The sequence below is a fragment of the Poecile atricapillus genome, chromosome 3 (assembly GCF_030490865.1).
Source record: "Poecile atricapillus isolate bPoeAtr1 chromosome 3, bPoeAtr1.hap1, whole genome shotgun sequence".
NCBI classification, from domain to species: Eukaryota; Metazoa; Chordata; class Aves; order Passeriformes; family Paridae; genus Poecile; species Poecile atricapillus.
In genome coordinates, this window is record NC_081251.1 from 77,853,168 (window position 1) to 77,880,080 (window position 26,913).

The 26,913-nt window shown below is 36.6% G+C and overlaps 1 protein-coding gene across 1 annotated transcript in view; it reads left to right on the top strand.

Moving 5' to 3' along the window:
* The window catches only part of PRKN (parkin RBR E3 ubiquitin protein ligase), a 700,273-nt gene that overhangs the window by 641,687 nt on the left and 31,673 nt on the right, over positions 1 to 26,913 (top strand). The gene's annotated exons all lie outside the window — the stretch shown is intronic.

The following is a 26,913-nucleotide window of genomic DNA, read 5'->3' on the forward strand; positions in this document are numbered from 1 at the left end:
TAACCTTAGTCATGCTGAACTATTGCTAATAATAAAGAGATATATTTTAGAATTTCTGTGAATTACACTGTTGCTTTTGCTAAAATGTTCCATGTAGCTCACTTCTGAGTGGGAGGTCAATCATGAAGATTTAAGGAGTATTTAAGTGGCACAAAAACCTTTTTCTGGACTCTCCACAATTAGCAGATGTTGTAATTTATTTATTTTTTTTTATTAGGGGTGGGGTAGGTGTGGTTCATAATACATGCTTTTTTTGTGTTGCTGAGCAAATTGTTTTGCCACTGGAATTGTGCAGCCTCCTTTGAGGATAAAACTGAACCAGCCGAGCTAGGAAAGGAATTAGATTTGGCCTTAGCATGAATGACCAAAGGAAAATGCTGTCAATACATATCTAGGCAGAGACTGACCACCACCATCTTTCAGGCTGCAATGGCACACACACATTGCCACTGTTTGATGTGACAGACCTTAGCGTTTCTCGAGTGCACACTACTGCATGACCTTGCTGTTTCAAGAACATTTTTCTTTGAGGCTTCTGGGAATCTGTTTTTTTCTTCACTGCTGACCTCTAATGATAGATGAGTCTGAGCTTATGTGACAAATGGTCTCAAGCCTCATGTAGGCTTGTAAACTGTATTTTCTGGGATTTTCATTACTTTCTTTCAGATCGCAGAAAGGATTTTAATATAAATGGATAGACTTTTATGGTACCATTTGTTTGATACTTATTACCATACATGATTCCTTTTTCATACCACAGTTAGAGCTGCCTGGGGGTAGAATGAATATAGCTATACATTTTTTGTCCATTTTGATAGTGGCACCACAAAAGAAGAAAATTGCATACCCGTTGTATTATTTCGGAATGCATGAATACCATTCAGATTAGAACTGCAGTTAACTGAATCATTAATTAGTTTAGAATCAAGAGTTCATATTAGTTCTTTTCTTCTGTGCTTCTTTAATCCATTTAAATACTGAATTTTTTCACCACAAGAGGAAAATTGTTAAGAGTAAATAGGGTTTAGTATTCAAGACAAATGCCCTCATGTAGAGTTTATGTCTTCTGCTACAACAACAGTTAACATATAAAGCTGACAAGTAGCTAATGGACACTTGACTGTCTAAAATAGTCACCAAAACCGAATGATGGCACAATAAAATGATAGAGAATTATCCACTATTGTAGTAAGTAGGTATTTTTCAATATCTTCTTGGTGGTATTCATCACTTTGGCTTACAGATGCATTTTTTGTATTAGATGGCTTCTCCCCAGCCTGTGTGGTAAAACAGTACCTCTGGGAACTGTGGAATAGCAAAAAAAGTTCTCCAAGAGATATGGAAACAAAAATAAGACATTTAGTATCCCCAAGAGTTATTTAATTGCAAAAGCATCTTCTTTTGGGAAATATTAATCCACATAGCCCTGAAATTTAAATGTGGAAACAGGTGTTCAGTGTCAGGAGCCCATGCTGAAATATTTAGCCTTAGGTAACCTATACCTCATTCTGTATCTGTCAAATCAGAGCTTAAAATGCTTGTAAGGGCCATGAAGTTTGTTAAGAGGGTTTTTTCTTATTATCCTTACACATTACATTCTTTAAAAACATGTATGAGGTATCAGCAAAATTATTTTCAAATACCTTAATCTTACCTATTTTAAGTGTTACCTATTTATGCCATGAATTATGAAAGGACTATCTGATATTAAAATCTTTCTGGAAAGCACCTCTGGATCTGTGAAGAGGAGATATCAAGAAATTAATACCATAAATCTTAGATAACTTCTGAATGTTTAGAGAGCATTCATTGCTGTGGTGAGTCATTAGTACAAAAAGTACAGTCTGGTTATAAACTGTGCTGCCCAAGTATCAGTAAGATGAGTTTAGGTCATAGTCCTGAAAAGAAAACAATTTCAGTCTTCCTATCAACAGTCTTCTTATTGCTTGTAATATATGACAAAGGTTTATTAACAACACATCTGGTTGTATTAATAGGTACAAAATGGGGTTTAAAATTGCAGTTGTGGTATGAGTAGAGAAAGCTGGCTGAGTGGATTACCTGCAGGATAACTAAGAGTGAAGAAATGTGGTGTGATGAGATTCAGATTGCAATGCCACACATATTCCAATCAACTAGCACCACATGTTTGAAATGAGTAGCAAGTAGGAATAAGAATAAGGAATAAGAAGTAGACAGTGATTTATGTTAGGAAAGATATGTGTGTTTTAATGCTGTGCCATATTAGCAGGGTATTCTGATGAAAATATTGAAGTATCAGCAATTTTTTTGTTATGTGTCCGATACAGTGAGTTTAACAGGTTTTGTACCTAAGCTGGCATCTCCACTTTCTTCTGTTAGATAAGCAATCTCCACTTTCTTCTGTTAGATGAGAAATCTAGAAGAAAAAAGCTGTTGCTGCTGTAACTAATTCAGATAAGAATGCCAGAGGTTGTCATCATGGACCACGATTGTGGAGTCTTCAGCTGAGAGCTCAGGGTTATGCAAATCCTCAGCAGTGGCCAGTGTTGCCACAGTATGAAATGGAGCACGTTTCCTATTTGAACCCCACACTCTCAAATATTTTCTTCCAGTCCTGGGGCACATTCTGCCCAGATTAAATATTCATAGCTCTATGTACGTGATTTATTTTCATCTGATTGTCTAGTTTGTGTTCACCTGGAGCCTAAACTCCTAAGGTATTCCAGACATTTGGGTTTTTTCCCAGCAGTAGCGAATTTATTTTCAGATCAGAACGTATAAATTTGTCTCATTCAATCTGTCTCACAAGGTGGTTAAGAGAAATGAAAGAGGGAAGTGTACATATTCCCACCTGTTTACTGAATCTTTGAAATAATACTTCAAAATTAAAAATTTTTAAAGGCATTTTTAAATTGTATCCTTAAATTAGTCTAAAGCATTCCAGTTATCAAAAATCCATCAAGCATTATATTTTACCAGACATTCCCCCTGTGTTGTCCTCTAAAAACAAGCAATGAAAAAAAAAGAAACCCCTGTCATTCATAATCAATGCCATTCATACAGTGGAAGGTTAGCCTTGAGCTCTGTCTTTTTCCATGTCTTCACGTTTACTGATCTCCCAGAATTTCATTCCTCTACCCAGCCCTCTTTGCTGCTCATTTTTTACAGCTTCTCAAGGGTTGCCTTTCCAAGTCATAGTATTTTAAAATAAGTATGGATAGTTTGAAGTGTGGCTGATGTATGATTGCACAGTGTAACTGCTTTTAGAGTTACCTTTGTAAAAATGCTATTTGTGCTGATCACAGTCGAAGTTTCCAAAGAAAACAAGAGGCCAAACAGCAGAAATCAAACTTAGTTATAAAAGAGAATCTCAAGAAAGGAGCTTGCAGAGAAAAAAAAAACAAAAAACAAGAACAAAAATCCCACAAAGGACAGTTAGAGATGACACAGACCAAAAAAATATAAAATTGCAGTCTGCACTGTCCTGTAATTATAGCACATAAAATAAATGTTGCTTTCTTGCTTGTTATCCACAAAACACTCTCACAATGAAATAATGTTTCTTTTCCTTTTCTATATCTTTATCAGGATTGCACCATTTTATCTCTGTAATAGGCTGTTGTACAATACTAAGTGTTTTATTTCTGTGTGTAATACCTAGACAAGCCATATCACATCTGTTTAGATTCCAGCAGTAGAAAAAGTTTAATTCCTTGGCTGTAATGGAATGGAAAAAATAGGTTATTCTAGATAGAATAATATTGTTCCTATCAAAATGGTGGAATTGTGTCAGGAGGAAGCATTAGCTGGAAATAACAATTGAGTCCCTGCTACCCCCGCCAAGAACTTCTTTTGCTAAGATATATAGAGATGTCATAATTATTTTAAGATTGTATTGTGATAAGGAGACAACAAAAACAGTTTTCTACTTAGGTTTTTAAACAACTCGGAAAAGACTCAGGGTGTTTTAGTGTGATCTTGCAGTGCCCCAAAGAAGTTGGATTAAAAAACATAATCTAAATAAAATAGCTATGTTACTCAAATATAATGCTTTAAAATAAGTTATATGGCAGAATATGTATATATTTATATAAAATAGCTCTACATGTGTATTTCTCTCTATATATGTGTATATATATATATATATATATATACACATAATAAGTCAATCTACTTAATTGGGTCAATTTAAGCTTCAAATGCCTTTTTGAGCACCTTATGATATAAGGCACACAGTTTTTAAATGAGCAAGGTGGTATCTTTAGGGTAAGCTGCAACTCCTGCTAGTAGTACTTGCAGTGCTCACATACCCATTCAATTTTTAGTAAGAAAACACAGAGAGTGACTTGATGAGTTGGTCTTTTAACATACAAGAGTTCTACTGAAACCGTTTCCATCAGCCTATTAGGAGAAAAGGTTCTTTGGTGGATGAAAACACATATTATTCCTTTGAGAAAGAAGACTATGGGAATGCTAACATTCTTTTGTCACCCACTGTACCTCAGAAAAAGAGTAGAGTTGGGAAGGTTGATTCTGGTGGGAAGAAATGAGGAGCTCAGTTCATTACCCAGCTGGGTACTTAACAATGACTTCTAAATCGTCCTGCATACAATTGGTGAAGATCAAGGAAGAAAATAATGTTAGCACTAATGGACTAGTCTGGGATTTTTTAAGGGTCTCACTAGCATGAAAAAGAGCCTGATAAACCACCCAAAGAAAAATTACTCTTGTATTCATTTTTCTTATAGTAGGGTGTTGCTTTATATAATTCCATCAGAGAACCAATCTGAATAGCTAAATAGTTATCTCTGGGAATAGGTATCAAACATTACAAAGAGATCTGTATGTTTAAAGGAATATCTAGAGCAATATGACTAAGATGAAGGAGTATATTTTTTCAGCATTGTGCCTTGGAAGAATCATGGTATTAGAAAAAATATTTTTTTTTAAACTTTGTTGAATAGTCCAACTTTATTGTTGATTTCACACAGTTTGGGGTGGAACATTGTTTTTATATTCCCAGGATGCAATAATTAGATCTATGCAGATACAACAAATATTTCTGAATGGAAATATTCTACATTTTGCAAGGCAAAATGTGTAACTGTTGCAATAATTTGTGAATCCAGACATCCACAGACATGTGACCATGTGGATCAGAGCTAAATCACTTTCTACATGTTCATTATCAGATTACAGATCAATATTAGCAGGACTAGTCTTTTGCATGTCATAATATGCAGTGTCAGGCATGAGGAACGCTACTCCATCACTAATCTTTGGGAACATGGAAAACCTGATGCTTCCTTTATCTCTGCAAGACTGGTGTCTTAAACCAAGTTTCGAGGAAGCAAAAGCATTAAATTCTGGAAGAGATCTCTTTAAGTTATGTAGGGAAAATGCCAGACACACAGAATGGCTTTCTTCTGTTTTTTACCTTTTAAGGACTCTGTGGTAGGAGGCTTTGATGACTGAATATAGCAGGAGCAGTAATTTTATGGTGGATTTTAGTCGTAGAAACAGGGATGTGTTCCAGTGCATCTCCAGAGATATTATTACTATTATTATTATTATTATTATTATTGTTATTATTATTGTTATTATTATTATTATTATTGTTGTTGTTGTTGTTGTTGTTGTTGTTATTATTATTATTATTATTATTATTATTATTATTATTACTACTGCATGTTGAGCTTGTGGCTAGAAAAATAACTTGAAAATTAAGACAGCCCTTCAGACCTATGGAAAACTACCTGTAAACAATCTAATGGAGTTGTAGTTCAACATACTTAAAAAACTACAGCAAATTAAACCTTCAAGCCTACAGTAAGAAGCATATACTTTCAGAATCAGTGCTGAACCATAGAAACATCTAATGATATAGAGGCCCCATCTGTTTGATATTAAAGTCAGACAGAGTCACACAGGGTATGTCTGCTCCACCCAAACCCTCCAGCTATATTTTCTGTTTGCTTTTCTTAGATGTGCTGGGAAAAGTGTCAGGCCTTTATGTATTTCACATTCTTGACTTGTCAGATGCTAAAAACTTATTGCACTATTTGGGAAAAAAACAATAGATTGCTTTGAGGAAGTTATAATATATTTGATTTAAAAGGAGAGAGAAGGAGTAGTCCATTCTCTATCGTGCTGGGACCAAAGTTCAGGACACTTAGGAAGTGCTGCCTGATTCAAGCATGCAAGACTGCAATGATTGCAAAGCATTACTCATGGTTTTAACCCATGTCAAGATATTGAATTTGAAAAGGAGGAATTGGGAACTTCCAGCAGAGACCCTTTAGAATGATGGATGGGTTTTGCTACTTGTTGGGAGCTGTAAAGCCTCTATGATACTGGAAATCTACTACCAAAAATCCCAAACTCAATTGAGAGTTAATTTGTTTGTCACCTTCACTTAGAAATGCTGTATAGAGAAAAAATCTCAAAAAATTCTTCAAGAACATTTGAGACTTCAGTTAATCAATAGTTTAGGTAGGTAAATTTTATATAAACATTGCAGCTATTTTTGCAGCCTTATAAAATGCAAAGTTTACAGTATGTCTGCCAAATGAAAATCACTGAAGTCCAACTTATACAAACCTGCAAAATGACACATAGTAATGATAACCTTTTACACATTTGGGCAGGACGTCTTTTGTTATCTTTTCCTGTATAGCAGAATGGTGTCATCAGCAAATCTGTCAGCCTGCAAATTAACATTCCTGTGGAAGAAGTGGCAGATGTGGATCCATTTTGCTAGAAAAAAATAAACAAACAGCTTGCAGATGTGGATTCATTTTGCTAGAAAAAGTAAATAAATTGCTCAGGTTAATGCTTATGCTAGAATTCTTCAGAGTTCATCCCATCTTTACTATAATTAAGAAACAATGATCAAATAGCTTGACCATGTAGGAGCGTACACATAATAGAGCTCAAAATGAGAAAACATTTGAATGGATAAGACTGTTCTTATTAATGTTGGATGACTTCTAATTCCTAGAATTTTAAGCAGCTTCACTGTTCCCATTTCAACTTTTTCTCCTTCTCTTTGTTCTCAGTAGGAGCAGCTCTCAAAGAAAGGTCCTCTCTGTAAGGCATACAAATAAATCACTTTAAACCACAAAGAGATCTTTTATTAAACCCTGTTACAGCTAAGACAAACAATATGAAACCAGTGTTTATTTCATTCTTACCTACTCACATGCAGTTCTAGGCTAGGCTAAAAGGAAAAGGATAACTTTACCTTGCAAGTAATGAAGGCCAAAATAGAGGGAGGGATGTCAAACTAGTGCTCTGTTATTTTGCGAAAAAAAATATTCTTAAGAGGCTCTGGAAACTGAGAGAACTGCAAGACCAACATATCTGCATCTTTCATTAGGAAAAAAAATGAGAACGAAGAGAAGTTTTGAGAATAATTGAAAGACATCCTTGGCTCCAATTCATATTTAGGGCATTTTAATTACTTTAATGATACCTAAAAAATAGATGTAATGTTTTATTATATCTATTATTTATTCTATTAAATTATTTATTATTATATTTTAATAAAATTTATTAAATATTTTATTATACTCCCATGTAGTATAATATCTCCTCCCAAAGCTGTTTCCAATACCTTACATCTCTTCAGCAATACTGCTCAACTTTAAGTGACATTTTGAAGTAGAAATTTGCACATTCTTTATTATTACACATGTAAGCAGAAGCTTTCTTATAGTATCAGCTTTAGGATGGTCATCTTGGTATATAGGACAGTACAACAAGGCTAAGATAATATATCTGACAAGTCCTCTGATGTCTTGAAGAAAATTCTAGCATGGCAGTGAACTCTGAAAACTGTGAATTTAATAAAATGATATTTCCATTTTGGGGTCATCTTTTCTTAGCTGAGGGCATCAAACTGAACCAAACTTTGAAAGGTGTCTGTAGATTAAGGATTCTCCTACTGCCAAGGACATCAGTGCTGTCGACTCTTTTCATGGTATGCCACTACTTCTGATGCATCGCGGACTTTCTAGTTGTCACTTAATCTCCCAGAGACTGAATAAGGTGCTAAATTTAAATAGTGTCATTGGCAAAATCCAGCAGTTCAAGTACCTGGAAGTTCAAGCATTAATCTGTCATAATAATTACGCTTTCAAAATTTTGTTTTCTTCCTAGAGAACCAATGGATGGTTCACTAAAGCCTAGTTGCATTAGTGTGGGGACAGTGGCTGTGTAAGATTGTTTATTCCCAAGGTGCACAGTCAGAGCCTTCAAGAGCTTTTGTTGTTTTCTCTAAAAAATCAACAAAAGTGTTTCATTTGAGATATGAGCTCATCCAAACAGAGCTCAAAATTGAGAATTTTGAAACTCAGATTTCATATGTGAAAGTAGTTGGCATGTGAAACATATTTTGGGAGACCTTCCATGTAGTTTGAATTGGTTCAAAACTGAAACCACAAGTAAAGTCTTCTTCTTTTGATGTTTCTTGTTTGGTTTTCACCTGTTTAATGTTTTTGCTACCGGTCAAATTGTCATTGATCTCAGACTTATTTTACAGTTCCAATCAGATCAGTTTGTTTTCACCTTTAGATCTTGTTAAAACTAAAGAAGATTCCTTTTTTTTTATCTCACTTGCATATAACTGTGGATAATTGTAATAATCAAAGTTCAGATTGTAAGTGTATATATTTTTCATCCTTCAGAAAGCTTTAATTTCCTTTAAACACAACATACAGGAAGATTATTGTCTGTCCTGTGTGCCATTCTAATTGATTAAAAGATAAATAACCTGCCTGCCCTGTGTGATTCTCTGTGCTTGCTGTGTGGGCCTTGCATAACAATGGGAGTAGGAAATCTGAGTTGCTGGATCACATTCTATCTCTAAAGCAGCAGCACTGGAGAGCTGCACAAGTTGCTCACTGTGCAAATAAGCCCAGTTTGTAGAAAGCAATAGCCACTGTGCTTGCTTCAGTCTGGATTAAGAAGTGGGATAGGTTCAGCAACACAGTGCCATTCTTGGTACTTTCCCTCATGCGTGGGACTGTGGTAGAATCATGGCAAGCATTTTTTCTTTTAATAATTAACTGTTAATTTCATAGTGTGATGTCCCATTGCAGACCAACAGTTTTGACACTTAATTGAAATATGCTGTCATGAACTACCTCTCACTGAACATGATACCTTGAGCAGCAAAATGTAAGCAAAATTGTTCTGAAGCTGCATTGATTCTGAGATGGATGGTGTTTGGTCATGGATGAGCATGATTATAAACCCTGCACATCAAAATGCCTTATAAAATGAAGAAGAAGTTTTTCATCTCTTGGTAGATGAGTCCTGTTAAGTATGCATAAGGACTCATGAGATCTAACTCTCAATGACTGATTTTTTTAAGCACTTGTTTTGTTAAGTTTTGCTAAGACTGTTTTTATAAGTTTCTGTGGCTCTGAAATGGCAGAGCTGGGAAATGCCATCCAGTTTACCCTTCTGCCAGTGCAGACTGCTCCTTCCTGCTCTCTGTACTTCATCCAGACTGAGTTCAAAAATCTCCAGAAGCTACGGTTACATATTTGTGTAGTTCTTTGTAGTCTGTTCAAGGAGAGTTTTGAAAAATGGCACTAAATTAGTCACCACGGACCTACAAGGATTTGGTGAGGAGGTGCAATCCTGTCTCATTGATTTCTGTGTGGACAGCTGGAAAGATGATCAATGAGGAAAAACTTCTCCTGAATACCATCAGCCATCCGCAGAAACAGGGAAGTGCTTCAATATCCAGCCCTATTGTCATCCATAGAATTAATAGAAGCCTTTTACTAGAATTCCTACTTGATAGCCATGTAAGAAATATTATATGGAGTAGGAAATCTTCAGCTGCACTTTTCACCAGAAGATGGGGTTTAGCACAGAGGAGTAATGGCAGCCACATTTCCCTATGCTAAGCATTAGCTTTAAACTCAGTTCTGAAGGTACCAATTTATGTGTGTGCTCTGTCTAATCTCAGGAAGCCCAAACTCATTGTTGCAGTATTCTCAGTTCACAATCCAGAACCAGGTCTATCTCAAACCCTGACCATCTCCAGTGAAGATAAATTCCTTGAAAAATTATTTTATGTATAGAGTTCTAGATTAAACTGTATCTCAGCAGCTATAATAAGCAACTTTAACTTCTCAGCATTCTTAATTAATTCTATGTATTTTCATTAAATGTGAATAAGATATTAACTAGATTTCTCAGCCTGTTGTCCTGACAATAACTTGTATAGAGCTTAAATTCTTCATGGAAGTTACAAAAAGTCTGAATTAGGAAGATATAAAAGAAAACCATTTTATTGAATTGTTAGAGAATTTAGTTTTTGAATATTTTCAAAATGTCAGCAGGCAGGCATAAAGTGATCATAATATTGAAATGCACAGGCCAAACCCATCAGGCTTGTTCCTGCCTTCTAAAGCACTTTATTCTGTAGGTTTTGCAAGCATGACTGCTTACATAAATATTAAATGGTAGAAAATGTATCATGTTCACTGGAGCACAATGAAGAAGGAATATTTTCACAAAATATGATTGCTAAATTTGGAGTACAGGTGTTACATGTTTTCAAATATAAATATAAATATTACATAAACTGTTATTGAAATGAAGAATGAAGTCTTAAAAAATTATTAATAGATCATAATGAGCCATTATCCAAGAAACATAATTCTTTATTGACCATAGTAGGGTAAAGCAGCTTTGCCTTACAGTTTATCTAAAGCAGACATTAAGCAGAACTAGAGAGCAGTATATGACAAATAGGATGAAGAAAAAATGTCTTATTGTTAATATCAATTAGAATTTGTCAAGCATAGAAAATCAATAAAAGAAATTAGAGATTGAGCTAAACAAATAGACATGGTTTCTAGAGATATGAAATATTTAAAAGATAAGAATAACCAAGGTGAGTACATCCAATGTTAAATAAACCTCAGTTTGGTAGTCTCATCTTTAGATTTAGTCAGCAAAATTATCAATAGTCCACCATGAATATTTTAGCTTTGTATCTGGATGAAGATATCATAAGGCATTTTATTACACACACAGACTTTTACTAACTTGGAATGACTGCATAAATTTGTGCTTGGCATTAATATTTCTAAATAAGCTGTTTCTATAATACATGGTCAGAAGTCCTAGATAAGGTGATCTAAAGTCTGTTGGTGCTCTTTCTAGTTAAACTTGGACTGGTAAAATGAAATAACAACAGTGATGAAGTGCCAGCTGTTGTTGCAGTATATAGTGTCATTTCCCTATTAAAAATGTCAAGAAGGATGTCCCAAGTGCTGGTTAGGCTGACACCTATTCCTGACAAAAACAAGAAAGTGCCAATGAAATTAAATTAATAAAGACTCAAAGGACAAGAAAGTAATCAATTTCAGACAGCATGACTTTCTAAAGAGAAACTCTTGTCAACAAACTTGATTTAAATCTCAGACGTCATGGCAGATTTGGCTGATGAATGTAATTGGATAGAAGCACTACATTATGATTTATTGCAAGGGGTCTGACTTTGTGACTTATGACATTCTAATGTACTGAACAGATGTCAAAAATCTGTTGCCAATGAGAAATTATCCTGGATGGGAGTGATTTCATTGGACTTTCATAGACACTGGTAAAAAGCCACATTTTAATCAGTGATCTGGAGATAAGTGGAAATGACCCATCAGGGAACTGGTGGATGGCACAAAGACTGATAGGAACTGTAGACAAAGAATGCACTCATTCTCAGCCACTGAGATCACAAACCAAATGTACTTTAACATACCTGCACAGCTGTACAATTACCTCCCAAATACATTGCATTTAAGAAAGGGGTGACCTTGACATGGATCTCTGGGTTGTAGGAGACATCCAAGCACTCATGCACTCCCAGAATGATGCAACAGAAACAGGCGAATCTTGGATGTGAGAATACCTACGGGAACAGTTTACTGGGAACAGTTGAAAATTTGAGGAGGATCTGATAGAATTTATTTTAGAACTGGGAAAAATGCCTTAGAAGTTGAGACTGTTCAATTCATTTAAGTAAGCAGAAGATACTGAGGGATGACTGATCCTCTTCCTGGGAACAGTAATAATGGATTGTCTAATCCATCAGAGGATTTTAAAACTAATAATGTAAGAGTTTAACAAGAACCAGTGTATGAAAACTGAAGCCAAACAAAACTGACTTGTACTAAGACTGGAAGACCTTGTGCACTCTATAGTTTTTCAAAAACACAGTTACTAAGTTTGCACAATTAATGAATCAAATGTTTTCACAAATGATGATACAAATATTGGATTTACATAACCAGTAGTATTAGACACAATATACTGAGCTTAGCAAAGCAGTGCAGGTACAGTTGCTTTCTCTTCTATCTTATTTTCTCTGAATGAATGTTGAGTTATATAAGAGCATTAAAAATATCCCACATTTGACTTAGTTAATTATTGCTGAATTTGGAAGACTTTTTTTCTGTTGGGTTTTTGTTTGTTTTTTTCTTTGTAGTGGTGTTCTTTCTTCTTGGAACTCTAATGTTATACAGTGTGTTTTCTCCAAAATAGTAACTCAATTTAAAAATGAATATGGTTTAATCTTAAGTGTGGTTGTGCTTGCTCATTTCCCATTGCAAACATATCATTCCATCAAGTTTTATTTGTGCCAATGTTCACAAAAATAAATTGCATGCCATATTTCACAGAAACATTTGCAGACCACATTAAACTCATTAGCAATAAAGAGTCACAAATAGCAATTCCCATTCCCTTGTAAATAGAATTGACCTCTAACAGAAAAGTCAAAATTGAAAAATTCCTGGTTATTTTCATTCTGGAGAACATACTTGCTGTGATGCAACAAATAAATATATTTACTTTCTCTCTGTTTCTTCTCCTCCATTGTCTGTAAGAACAAGACAATTCTACCAGCAAAGCATGTAACAGTGTTCAGCTTTTATGGCTGAACACTGCTGTAATTTTTAATGTCTTAATTACAAATGAAAAACAAATGAATGTGGTACTTGGCAGGTAAACAGGAAACTGCCATTGTGGGCAGGAAAGGGATTTATAAAAAGAAAACCCAGATAAGTCAAATTATACAAAGAACACCCAACTACACTTTGCTTGTCAAAACGATTGCAGTTTTCATCTATAAAAAGACGCTTCTGGGTGGTGACTCAAAACCCCTACATTTGCTATTTCAGACATAATTTCCCTCATTCCATTCTCCTCTGGTGTCAAAAGAGACACACAGATTGCATGCTCAGTCAGCAGACATCCTGTGAGCCAACACAACCTTTTCAGAACTAAATTCTTTATTTTAATCATACTTGGAGTTGGGTTTTCTTCTGTGTGTAGGTATAAATGTGCCACAAAAGTGAAGGCCATTGAATTTGGCCATTCTTAAAATAAGTTTTGCCATTCAAAGATACCTGGACTTTGTCTTTAGTTGGGTGTGGGGGCAGGACTACACTGTCTCTGTTAAGTGGCAAGGAACAAACCTCATCCCCTTGATTTTTCTTTTTTTTCCCTCTTGCCCTTGGCAGGGGAAGCATTGTTTTATTTATTTTTGGGGTGGAAGGGAGTGAGAAGGGCCTGGTAGTTTGGTTGGAGATTTTCCCTCTGGATCTAGAGATTCCCCAAGGGAAATTGAAATCCTGGTATTTCAGTTTGTGACCTAGACATATGCTCAGAAACATGTCTCTTCCCCAGGGTGCCCAGGGCTGCATTCACCTTCTGGGGAGATTCTTTATTCAGATCTGCCTCTCTTTAAGCCTTTCTAGCAGCTGGTGCCCTTGTAAATTCAAGGGCTGCCCTAGGCCAAGAAAAGCCAGAGGCTAAAGGAAAAGCTCTTGTCATCTGCTTTCACCCTTATTAAATGTCTTGTAAGGCAGTTTGACCAAATCTTGTGGGAAGACAGCAGCTCCTTGCTGCCCGACAGCCCTGTCTAGACAGGGTCACCTTGATATGTCCCTGCCAGGCAGGACTGGCTTAGGAAGCGCTTCAGAATCAGTCCAGCATGTGGGCAAATGCACTGCTCAGAACAGAGACATAAACTGATAAGCAGAAACAGAAATGAGTGACATGAAGGAGAATCTCTTCCTTTTCATCCAGATAAGCTGCTATTATTTATTATTCAATCTGCATTTTGCATAATCTGACATTCAGAATAGAATTTTTCTATGAAAGCTGACCCACATTTAGAGCACTGGAAGATGAGGATGTTCCCTGCATGGCTTTTGGCTGGCATCTGACTTGTGAGCAGTCTGAAGTATCCATTGTAAAACATGTATAAATTCTGCAAAGCAAAGCAAGAAGTTTCTGTGTACATTCTTCTTTGCTTCATATGAACCAATAGACAGCATTTTGTTTTGTATCTGGCCACAACAGTAGAAAGACATGGGCATTTTGAGAGGAACCACATTTGTACTGAATTTCTTTAAAGCCCTTGGTCAAACTATGGTTGAAACACACTCATGACAAAGATAGTGCACTGAATGGAGGCATGTGTTGAATCCATGAGGTACTTCTAATCACAAATACAGCTGGATAAACTAAGCAAGACAACCATTTTCTTTGTACGCAGGAGAAAAAATCATTTTAGAGATTATTTCTACATATTATTTTATCTGTGATCCTCAACACTTGCAGCTAAGCTCTCTTGACACTGTATAGCCTCAGAAGAGTAAGTAATCATAGGACCTGGAAAGGACATTAGCTTTTCCAAAGATAAATAAGGTCCTTTTCAAAATCTGTAACAAAAACGTTGTGGATGAAGAGCCTGGAAGTCAAAAGTTAATAAAATGTCGTATTAGCATATACAGCTAATACTGTGACTCAGCTGCACAGGCATCATTAATATGTGCACTTATCTTCTAAGTCATGGTCACTGGCAATGTATAAGTGAGCAGGATACAAGGCCTTAAGTATGTTGATATTGTTTCTCATGAAGCCTGGTCCATCCCTATGGTTTTATTAGTTATGAGAACAGTGCATTAGTAACACAGCACGTGTGGTTTTCACAGGTTTTTGAAGGAATGACAGGCTGTATGTCATTAACCAGTGAAGCTGTCAGATAATTTTAGAAAGAGAGTGAATACTCGATATTTCTTCTTTTTAGAATAAGTTTAATTTCCTGTGAATGGAAAGAGTATCTGAATTTAGAACTGAAATCCATTAATTTACAGCCCATGTATAATGTAGTCTTTGACAACTAAAGAATTTTACCACAGTTCTCTGTTGATATTCTGATCTACAGAGACCATCCTCTGTTGGTTGAGAGAATAATTTGCCTTTCATACATAATCAGCCCTGAGCTTCATCTGAAAAAAAAAAAATAATAATAAATCCCAGGATGCTATGTATGTGTATAAAATCTTTATTCAAATAATTCCCTGTTCTCTTGTATTACAGTATAAAAGTAGTTTAAAAAAATAGTCTTAAAAACCCAGCTCCTTCTGCCTGTTGTTTGATCTGTTTTCCTACCACAGTTCAAGAAGTTCAGCAAGTACAGTAAATAATGCGCTATGTGTCCTAGAGCCATGTAGTCCTGACAATGTTAATGTGCCATGTTCATATGTGCTTTGTGTTCCTAACAATATTCAGCATAGAGATGGGTCTTTGAAGTGAAATTCCACAGTTTATTGTATTACTAAGTATTAAAATCAGTTGGCAGAAGTTTAAAAACAGATCCAAAATTTGCTGAATTTCTCTTGCTTTTACTGAGAGTCTTATGCTTCATGAAGCCTATGCTTCATGGGGTTGTAAGAAATCTTCAGTGTCTGATTTTCTAGTTGCAGTCATTGTAACTCAAAAATTCTATGTTTTATATATTTCAAATAAATATTTACACAGTTAGGACACTGGTATTTTGCACTTTGAGAAGAAAGGGAAAGAGATCGAGAAAAATGTGAAAGGAGTGGCCTTTCAAATGAAATTAAATGAATATACAGATTCTGGTTTTCTACTCTATCACTGTGTGATAGGCAATCATTGGATATGCTCCTGATGACTGAATAGAAGAAATAATCACATTCATAATTAAAGTTGCCAGAACTTTGTGTGCTTACAAAAGGCTTTTGCTGATTACAAAACAGAAGTCAAATTAGGATTAACCGTGGAATGGAGGTTGCACGTGGCAAAGGTATAGAGGTTCAGAATTACTTGATGACATTGAAGAATTTACAGGTTTTCTGATCTTGTGCATTGGGATATTTCTATCCCAAAGGGACTGAGTCCTTCTCAGTGCTGGAAAGTGCTTCTGTTAAGCTTCTGTTACGTTTAACAGGACTACTGAGATATGTAGCAGGTGGGGAAGTCTGAAATTGCGGGGCGTGGGTGGTGTGCCCCTAGAGAACAGCCTAGAGCTTTGAAATTGAGAACTAATTGCATTTTGCAAAACAAAACAAACAAACAAAAAAAAAAAAAAAACCCAAAGACACAAACAAAACAGCACAACATTAAAAAATCCCCACACCCCAGCTGTCTGAACGGGAGGAAATTTGCTTAAAGGTGTAAAAACTGCATGACAGACATTTCCTTTGCATGCAGCCTGCATATCCCATTCTTTCTTTTACAGCTCTTTTATTTGACATATTCTTTCTGGGTCAAGGGCTTTTTCTAAGATTTTATGGAATGCATACCTTGTAATATAAATTTTGAAAAAACTGCTTGTAAACCTCACAGGTAAGATGAAAATATATCCAAGGCCCTGAATTAGGGCTCCTGTCACATTTGCACTGGATCCCCCCTTTTGGAAGACAGTGATTTCTGCTATGCAGAGAGCAGCCCCTGCTCTCGCTGAGCAGCCATGGGCCAGCTCCTAGCTCTTAGGTAGCCCCTTTTAAAACTCATTAATGAGAAACTCTGGGGTTTTTTGGTAGCTTAAAGGGCAATTTCCAGATGCTAATGTATGTGCTGATGTGCAGCAGTTGTGTTCAGTTGCTCTGTGGTTATTTCCCAGCAGTTTCCTAGGTTACACTTGGCTCCATTTTGTTCCCAGTGACAGATTCTTTATAAAAGCTGGAAAGTGCTCGCCCCCTCCGTGTCACCTCAAGCAGGAGGTGCCTCAGGCAGCCCCAGTGTGACAGAGCTGTGCCAAGCAGAGGGAGGCTCTGCTCTCTGCTCTCAGCAGAGTGCAGATGCTCACATGGACTTCCCAAAACCTGCAGTGCTCAACTCCTTCTCTCAAGCATTAGGAAGTGCTTCAATACATGGGTCCTTCACTGGAATTTTCCAGTTCTTATAGGCAGAGTGGTTGGAATTCCTGGAAAGAGGAGACTGTAAGCCAGTGCCATGGGTAGAAATTAAAGGGATCTATCCTCTGACTCACCACAGGAGGCATTTCAGTTTGCACATTTCAGAAGGTTCTGAAGTGCTTCCCAGAGTCATTCAAAAGTGCAAGGGATAAGATTCAGGAGTTGTGACTTTCCAGAGATAGCAGCTAAAAGCAGAACCAGAATCAGAAGTCAGGGTTCCTTCAGTTTCAGATAATAATGATATGAGTGTTTCAGGCTACTCTTAGCTACCCTGGAGATTATTATGAAAATACTAGTTCAACAACTGATGTTAGAGCACTATTATTTCAACAGAATTAATAATAGTAATAATGATAATAAGCAATAACAATTCCATGGATATGTTACTTGCAGAAGGAAACATAGAGTTCCAAAAATAGAAGTCAGAATGGCTTCCACATATAAAAGAATCCCTGCTAGTAAACCGAATTTAGTTTCAAATCTGTGTATGCTGTCTGACTGTTTCAGCATCTTGTCAAAAATTGCTCTATTGTTTTTGGAAAGATATGCTGGATTTTTCTGGTGTTCCTAGTAAATGGAGACCAAAGCATTGCATTTGTTTTCTTGTCATCATCTAAAACGTAATTAAGTTGTAAATTATTCATTAGCAACTTGCATTTTACTGAATTTGCATTTACTTGCATTTTACTGAAAAGATTCAGCTGGTGTACCTTTACCTATATTTATAGTTAATGATATATACAAGTGTTAGCTAGCTTGGGAAATAGGCTTTTTATAATTCTATCCACTGTGACAAAGTTTCTACAAAATCTTTAAAAAGATGAGGGCATACATACATAACTAGCCTGGTTTGCTCCATCGGAGAATTATCTGCATAGAAAATACTAACATAAAGTATAACTTAATTTTAAAAGAAAATTATCAGATTAAATTTGCTCAGATTATAAATATAAAATCTATCTTTGAAGTATCTTAAAATCAATATACATTTTCCCTTGTGCTTTTTTCTTTTAAAATATCCATTGATCAGTGAAAAATCTGTTTGCTTTAACTTCCACATTAGGCCTTCAGCACTGAAGGAAAGTTCAGTGTTGGTATAAAAGATCTTGAATTAAATTTTAGTTTGAAACTTACTGGATAGGAGAGTACACGTGGATTCCTCATTCAATTACCCCAGCTGTTTCTAAGAGTAAATAGCAAAATGTAAAAGCAATGTCAGTTTTATAAAGTAAAGAGGGATTTTTTTTTAATAGTTTATGAAATATAGGCACCTTTTAACCTAGTCAGTTCACATTAAAAAACTCTCAGGACTGCAAAAAAGCAATGTAAAAAGAAATTACAAAAATAACTGATCTGAAGAAATTCGAGGGTAAAAATGTCCCAAGTTATATAGCATTGTCTCTTGCCTTTTGTTCATGGTATAACTAAGAAAGAATTTAATCTCCTTGTTTAAAATATCCATTAAAATACTTTTTGCTTCTACTTTTCAGCAGAAAAGTGAGATGGGGTCAACTTCTGCTACTCAAATTTATAAAGATACATAGGAACATTATTGATCTGAAAGAACTGGAAGAGCCCCAATAATGAAAAAAGAGGTTAAATGCTGTCAAGAACTGCTGTTTCTTTAAGCTTATACTGAAAGCTGTATAATTCATAACAGACTGGAGAGAAGAATTGCTTTTGAAGCCTTGCATTTTAAATTTGATTTTAAATTCTCATTCCATATATAGTTTTTCATTGCTTAATGTAGTGCCAGATCTATTTCTATGTAGTCTCACATCTCATACAAGGAATGAGTTTCTGAAAACTCACAGAAGGGGCATCACAGAAAATGCAAATTTTAGTGCAAATGAAGTTGTAAAAGGAGTGAGGCATGCTTTCCATTTTGAGTTACTTCTGGCATTTACCTGACCCTCAACAACGAGCTTCAGGGTGGAGCTTTGCTGCACTGTAGCTCCTGTATTCACCTGGTATAGCTGTCAAAGGAGCTCATTTTTGGCTCTACTGCCCAATAAGTTCCTACTGCCAGAGCTTGTTGGCAGCAGTGGTGGGTGATGCCAGTGCCAGCACCACTGCCCTGGTACCAGTACCACAGAAATGCCCAGTTTTAAATCTGTGTGGCAGTGAATTGCAGCCAGCATTACTGTGCTCCCATCTGTGCCACCCTGGGCAGTTCATCCAGCCTCACTGAGTCCCACCTGGCCCTGCAGCAGCCCTGTCCCAGGCCAGGCACTGGCACACACCTGGACTCTGCACCTGGGCAGAGGCAGAATGGCCATGCTGTGCCAGCTCTGGTGTCACTGGGACTGTGTGCAGGTCCCTAGGGCAGAGTAGGATAAGAAGCAGCAAGTGTGACACTTCTACATTTCTCAGACTCCCTTTAACTAGGGATACTTCCAGAGATGGATGTGTCTGTAATTACTTCCTTTGGAGTTGTCTGGTGTGCACCTGACCAGGTTCTCTTGGAAAGGTGTAGATTTTCAGCTTGTGTAACATCCCTTGGCACAGAGGTCCACAAACATTGTGCAAGGCATGAGGAACCACTTCCTTCCAGGCAGCTGCTTTGAATTTCACTCCTGCTATTTTTGTTTGATACCTCCTAAATCTGGTACTGAATCAGAGTACATAGCCACAAAAAACATACAATGAATTTAACTCACCGCTTTATCATCCAATCTTATAAGGTCCTTCCACAATCTTTACAATCAGCTTTCATCTCTGCCTCTAAACTATGTACCGTCATTTGCAAACTTTTTCACCTTGCTCCAGACTCCTGGCAGGCTGTAACAAACAGCAGCTCCTGGCAAGCATCACCAGAGAGCTCCACTCACACCACGCTTGAACTGCAAAAACTGGCTGTTATTGGGGGTTTTTTTCTCTGAGTTGTGTCTGCCTGCAAAATACCACCTATTTGTTTCTGTGTAGGCCTCTCTCTGCTGCTCTTAAACACCTAAATCAGATTGCTGTACCTGTGCAAGTGTCTGTATTTCATTCTAGGACATTAGGTACGGCAGTATTTAACTTCTGTGCCCCCACATCCTTTATTGGACCTAGCCTGAAGTACACACCAACATTGCTCCTTTGTATAGAAAAGGCAGACTAGAAAAGCATTTGAAGATACTATCTTTTTACAGTCCCTTTACTGGGAACCCAGCTACACTTCTGAAAGACTGATAAATGTTGGGCTGAGGATGTCTGCACAGTCAGGAGGCTGAAGCCTTTCTTTTGCCTGGACTTCCTCTCATACTTTTCTCTCATCATTAAGTCTTTGAATCTGTGAAGACAAGTATCACTGAAATGGGGAAGCTTATGTGGGAGACAGAACTAAACATGCTTTGGACCCTGGGTGAGACCTGCTGCAGGGCATCTCACTCTCTCAGTTTTTTGTAGGTGGATCTCAGCTGTGTCTGCTGTACTTTAAGCCACAGAATTCCCTTCACAAACCCCTTTACAAATACACATCGAAAGGGATTGCATCCTAGAGTTTGAGTCAGTTTTAATAAATGGCTTCATGTTGTTCAGAAGATATGAAAACCTCTCCCCCATGCTTAGACTCCATTTCAATATAATTAATTTATTTACCTAAAGATGATTCACATAAAGAGACTGAAAGACAAACACAGAGAAGATTAATCATTATAAAATAGTAACTACAGGAAAGAGTCCTAATTGACTTATCTTTTGTACCCCACAGGTGTTTACCCTAACTGGACAAAAATTAATTCTTACTGTATATTACAGCAGCACCTCCAACTATCCAGAAGCAGTAATGCTGAACTGGCCCACTTTTTCTTAAAAAGGATAACCTTCAAAAAAAAAAAAAACAAAACAAAAAAAAAACAGGAAAGAATTTTTCACTTTTGGAGAGATTTTATTAAAAACATACCAAACCAAATACTACATATGCTCTTTTTGTATTTATGTATACACACATACACTCAACTATATATGCATATTTATATCTCATATACTGAACTAGAATGATGCAATAATTTTAAACGTACAAAAGTCTGTGGCCAAGACACTAAACAAATATATCTGGGATAAGATAAATCTTTCAGCATGTCATTTCAAGTGTGCCTTTACTTCCATTTTGCTTTCCAGCCCATAAAGTGTTTGTGGCTTTTTAGGCTGCAGCAACCTTGCAGAGACCCCTCCAGATCTTTAGGAACTCATCAGCTATCTGCGAGGACTTAGCTGTGGATATGCTCCCTTCTTCAGATAAGTCCCCAGGGCCTCCTGGGAGATTCCCACCTTATATTCATGTCCTAGCTGCCGAGTCTCACTCCCTGCTTCACTCAGTACTCCCAGAGCTTGCCCTGCATCCATGTGCACTAGGGGAGCAAGCAAGTTCCTGCTCCCCTGCGAGTGCAGCACAGGGCCCAGAGGGCAGCACCCAGGACAAGGCAAAATGTAGCTTTGCTCTTCTCCATTCTGAACTTTCTTAATGACAGCATGACATTGCTGTGACTGCAGCGCCAGCTACAAACAATGGACATTTTTGTACCCTCTGTTATGCACGTAACATGGAAATCATTCTACAGCTCTGTCCTAAGACATTTATTTACCGTGCATTTTATGTGTGTGGCAAATGGGTTATGTTTGATGTGTCAATCTGTTTGCCCTTGCATCATGTATACTTGCCAATAGCTTCTGCTGCAGTGAGTGTAGCAGTGAATCAGCTCAAAGCCTCATTAATCAAGAAACCATAAAACAAATACCTTTAAAATTTTATTGTTTTGTCATCTCTGGGGGAGGATCAAGGTAAGTTATGAGCTCTCATAATATTAAATAGACATGTATGATTCATGAATGACCACTAGCTGATAATGACATGAGAATGAGCCTATATTTAGCTTTTTTTCTGGCTTTTTCTTTGTAAGTTTTGCCAATGAGCTCACATTTTCTTTTGACATCAAAATTCTCTCTCTTGGAAATAGCGGTAGTGTTGCAAGCACTGTGTTGGGGTCTTATCATGAATGAGTTGGCAGGATGGTTGAAAGGAAATAACTTCTACTCAGCTACCTTGTTAATCAGCACTCACAGAAAAAAATCCTTCCCAGAACAGAATGGGATTATTTGATATGAGAGAGATTTGGGAGTTGTTTATAGAAAAGTCCCTAAAGCCTTTGGACTAAAACACAGCTGCAGTGCTGAAAGCAAATCAGATGCTGGATTGTATTACTGGGGTAAACAAAGTGAAGCAAAGCCTAGGAGGGGATGGTCTTGTTACATAAGACACCACTTACATTGCATCAAAAATGCTGTAATTCCTATTGTGTCCTGCTCCTCTGGGTGTAATTGCTCTTGAAACAAAGGAACAAAATAGAACAACCAAAATGATGACAAGTTTCAAACAGCTAAGCACTGAAATGTTGGAAAATATGAAGTTTTCTTTCAATAGGAAAGAAAAGAGAGAAGAACACCTTTAGAGTAATCTATTGAAAGTGTTTGGGTTTAGCATACAAAAAGCTAACCTGCATTTCTTTTTTCACAGGCAGAGAGAGCAAAAAATGAAGCTCAGTAATGTGAAAATCAGATGATGGAAACATAATGAAGGCTAATGATCACATAAAATAGGTTACCAAAAACCTATTGAGGGCCTTTAAAAGATATCTCTCTTCCTTTCAGAATACACGGCAGAAAAAGGAATAGAGACTTACAGGAGCACGAAAGAAAATGATATGTAGAGCTCAAAGAGGAGCAGATTTAACAATGGGACATGTCACTCTGTTCTCTATTCTGTGAGAGCTTACCCTGTTTTCATCACTGTGTATCTTTTCCATGTTCCTGTTCCCTCTTTATCAGCAGACTTTGCCTGTCAGTGTGAGATGAGCTCACTTTTTTTATCTTGTTTTTGTATGGAAATTAGTCTCTTGGAACAACACTGTTTCTGTGTCTTTGCTGATCTTTCACACCCTCTTAGGAACTTGGTAGCCTATGGGGCCAATTTTAACTGTACTTTATCAGATATATTTCCACAAATTTCATTAATCGGTAGTGGGATAGAAGAGAAAAAGAGAATTTTCAAGTGTCCTGTGCTGCATTATAACCTCAAGTCTGATTAAACGTCAGAAAATCCATATCCTCTCTCAAACTCATTATACAAATGACTGCTAAACTTTCTTCTTGATTGCTAATGCTCATAGAAAACTTCCTTAATTTCTTTTATTCCAGGGAACTCTTAAAATAGAGCAGTTTTTGGGTTTGGATCAAACTTAATAAGCCAGTATATATCCAACAGCCCTGCTCAATATTCTACCTGTACCAAACTGGTCCAGCAAAAGATATTAACTGTCTCCAAAGATCTTGCCATTGAACAGAATGCTACATCTCAGCATATGTCATATTTATTTATGTCATGTTTATCAGATAGGTAATAGCATACGAAATAACTGGAGAAATATCAGGTGTGGATTTATAATATATCTTTACAGCTAAAGTAACATCTTAAGAAATTCTTGCAATGTACATAACACAAAGTCTTGGTGTTATGCTGCTTGAATTTTGAGGTATTCGTTCATTCACCTGCTTTTGTATCAAAGTTGTATTTTAGTCCTGCATATGGGTTTTATATGACCATTACTCACAGGAAAAAAAAAAAAAAAAAAAAAAAACCACAAGAGAAACTCACTCTTGAATATGAAGCACTTCACTAGTGTGGAACCCACTGCTTCAAGAGAACACTAAGACAAGTCTGCTGAAATATTTTTCAAAGGTGATTTGCAATCAATATTTGGACTGTTACTCCAGACAAAACCAATACGTATGCACAGGACAAAGAGAAGCAGTTGTTGGACTGGTTATTCTTTGCAATGGTCTGGACAGGTTTCCCATCTATCTTATCTGTAATTGATTGTTCAACAAAATTAGAAAGCATTTTCTGTTTTCAAAGAGTAAAATTCAGAAACTTTGTTAATGGCATTATTGAAAGGTTTCTGCAAGAGGGAACTGGAATTTGCTGGTTTAGTATCTCAGTATTTAATCCCATATAGCTGAACTGGATTTTTTTTTTTTTCTTAAATGCAAAAGACAAAACACTGTAAATCCAGAATAGACCCTGATTCTTGCTAAAACATCATGTTAGGTTGCAAGATTTCCAAGCAAATTAATACATTACTTGCTGTTGTTTGATAAATAATGATGATTATTGGTTTGTAAGAATCCTTTAGAAAAGAATTCCATATTTTCTAGAAAACTTGAACCCACTAAATTCTGTTTAATTGAAAACACTGAATTATTCTAGTTACAGATAGGTGGATAGATGGATAGATAGATGGATAGACAGATGGATAGATAGATAAACATATATAGACAGACAGACAGATGGATAGATAGATGTAGATGTAGATATATTAATTAAATTGCAGGTTGCAAAATTTGTGTCCATATGGGACTGTGGTATGATCCAGCAGAGTAACTTACTGGCATTTCAAATGCCAATCAGAATTATAAATAGAAGTGTGTCTTGAGAAATATTAAGGTGCATGAAAAAAAGAAAAAAATAAACCTTTCCAAACTATCACTTCCATTATTTCATTCTTCTTTTAATGAAGGACCTTTTGGGGAAATTGCTATGCTTGAATAGCATGTAGAATGTACGTGACATTTTATTTCGTTCACCTGTGTCCCTGGCTGTTGTTCTCCTCAGCACTCCAGAAATTAAATATTTCATGAGCTATTTGCTCTTTACTGGCCATTTAATTATTATGCACCTCATTTGTTTTGTTTTGCTGTTAAATGAAAAAAAAAATAATAATTTTCTGTGAGTTTGGGGCTATTTATAATTTCATAGGATATCCTAAGGTGTGTATGTTGCTGCACGATAACACTGGCAGGTCACTAAAAGCATTTGCCTCTGCCTCGCACTCCTCAGCACCCACAAGGCATGTGTTATCTCAGAGCAGCACACATCTCTTTAAGCCTTAGAGCTTGTGTGGCTGATGGACAAGGATACTGTCAGGGTCTTAACAGAAGTGCTGCTTCTGTACGTTTGTAGCTCTCCCATTGTCTACTGTTCAGTGCTGAGGTGCGCATCCATCGTACGTCAGATGTGTAATGGGAAGGCACCAAAGTCAAGAAAGGGACAGCAGCACCAGTTTCCTTTGAAAACCCGTACGAGTGTGTGCACATTTTGAGCTGCTAGTGGGCTGAGATGGCACAACAGGAAGACCAAGAACACTGCCAATATGATGAATGATTTTCTTGTTTAAGAAAGAAATTCAGTAGAGAAGGCATGAATAAAACAAGATTTACAATGACTTGCTGTAGGTTGACTCATCAATTGACAGATGTAAAAAATGATATATTGGGAAGGCTTCATATAGGTAATCATGTGTTTTAGTTGCTTGGCTTTGTATGTTTCTAATACAAGCTCTTAGAAAATCTGAATGAAATAAATGTGTGTACATTAGGAGGAAAGTCCTAATGAAAAAATTTGCTTAAACATCCGCTTGTACTTGAGATCGATTTGAGTGAGACTATTCAAATGCTTTAAATTAAGCCTATTCTTAATGGAGACCTAATGTCTAGCCTGCTACTCTCAGGCATTAGACATCACTGTCGTTAAGAATTATACGTCTTAATTCCTTGTGTAATGTCATGTGTATGCATCCCTAGCAGCCATTATGCAATTATACATCTTAATTCTTTATGTAATGCTATGTGTATATATCTCTAGCACTCATTATGCAAGACAAAACATCTAATTGGATCCCACAGCAGCAGTGGCATCTGTCAAAAATCAGAGAAATTCCTTTTCTTTAGAGGAAGGCTTTTCAAAAAATACCAAATATGTGCATTATTCCTTGACGTCAAATTCCTTTTTTTTTTTAATCTATTGTTGTATGAATAGTTTTGGTGGCATATACATACTATAAATACAGAAAATCATGGGTTTGCATCTTGTAAAGTTGTTTCCCCTTGGAAACTTGTATGTGTCTCATGAAGAACAGGTGCTGTCAGGTAATTCTGGGGGAGTGGGTGTGTATGTGTGTACAGAGCAGACGGGTATGTGGTTTGTCCACGGATGGTGGACAAACTAGAGCAAGTAGTTGTTAATTCTGACTTTTGAATCTTATCTTAACAAGTGATGAGCATTTAAGAAACTCCTGGAACTGGACACTGGCTCCTCAAGAGCTAGAGTCCACAAGCAGAGGCTGTATAAAATGAGCTGAACCTAAGTGTGGGATTAATCTCCAGCTTGTTCCTTGAACATGAGACTGAACAAAATGTTGATACAAACCTTAAATTTTGTAGCTTTGGACCATTTTTAATTTAAAAGCATAGCACTCTCTGTTAATGGAAAATAGAGATAACTTGAACTGTAAGTCAAATTGCATCCTTTTCCTGTTAATACCTCCCAGGTTTTCATGAACTACAATTTTCTCATAAAGCAGCTGAGAAAAACGATGCACACTCGATTCTCCAGCAGGAAAATAACAGATATCACAACTTACAGGAGCAAATTAAAGTCCATCTCTATTTGACAAACATGATTTTGCCACTTCAGTACAAGCAGGCATGTTTTGCCTCCTTTTGTTTTGCTGCTTGTAGAAAAATTCCAACCTCCTATGTATCCAAAAATGAGATTGAAATCAGAAAGAGATTGTGCGCACAGTTGAAGCAAATATACTACACAAAGGTAGGATATGAGAAGACTCCAAGCAAGGTTTTC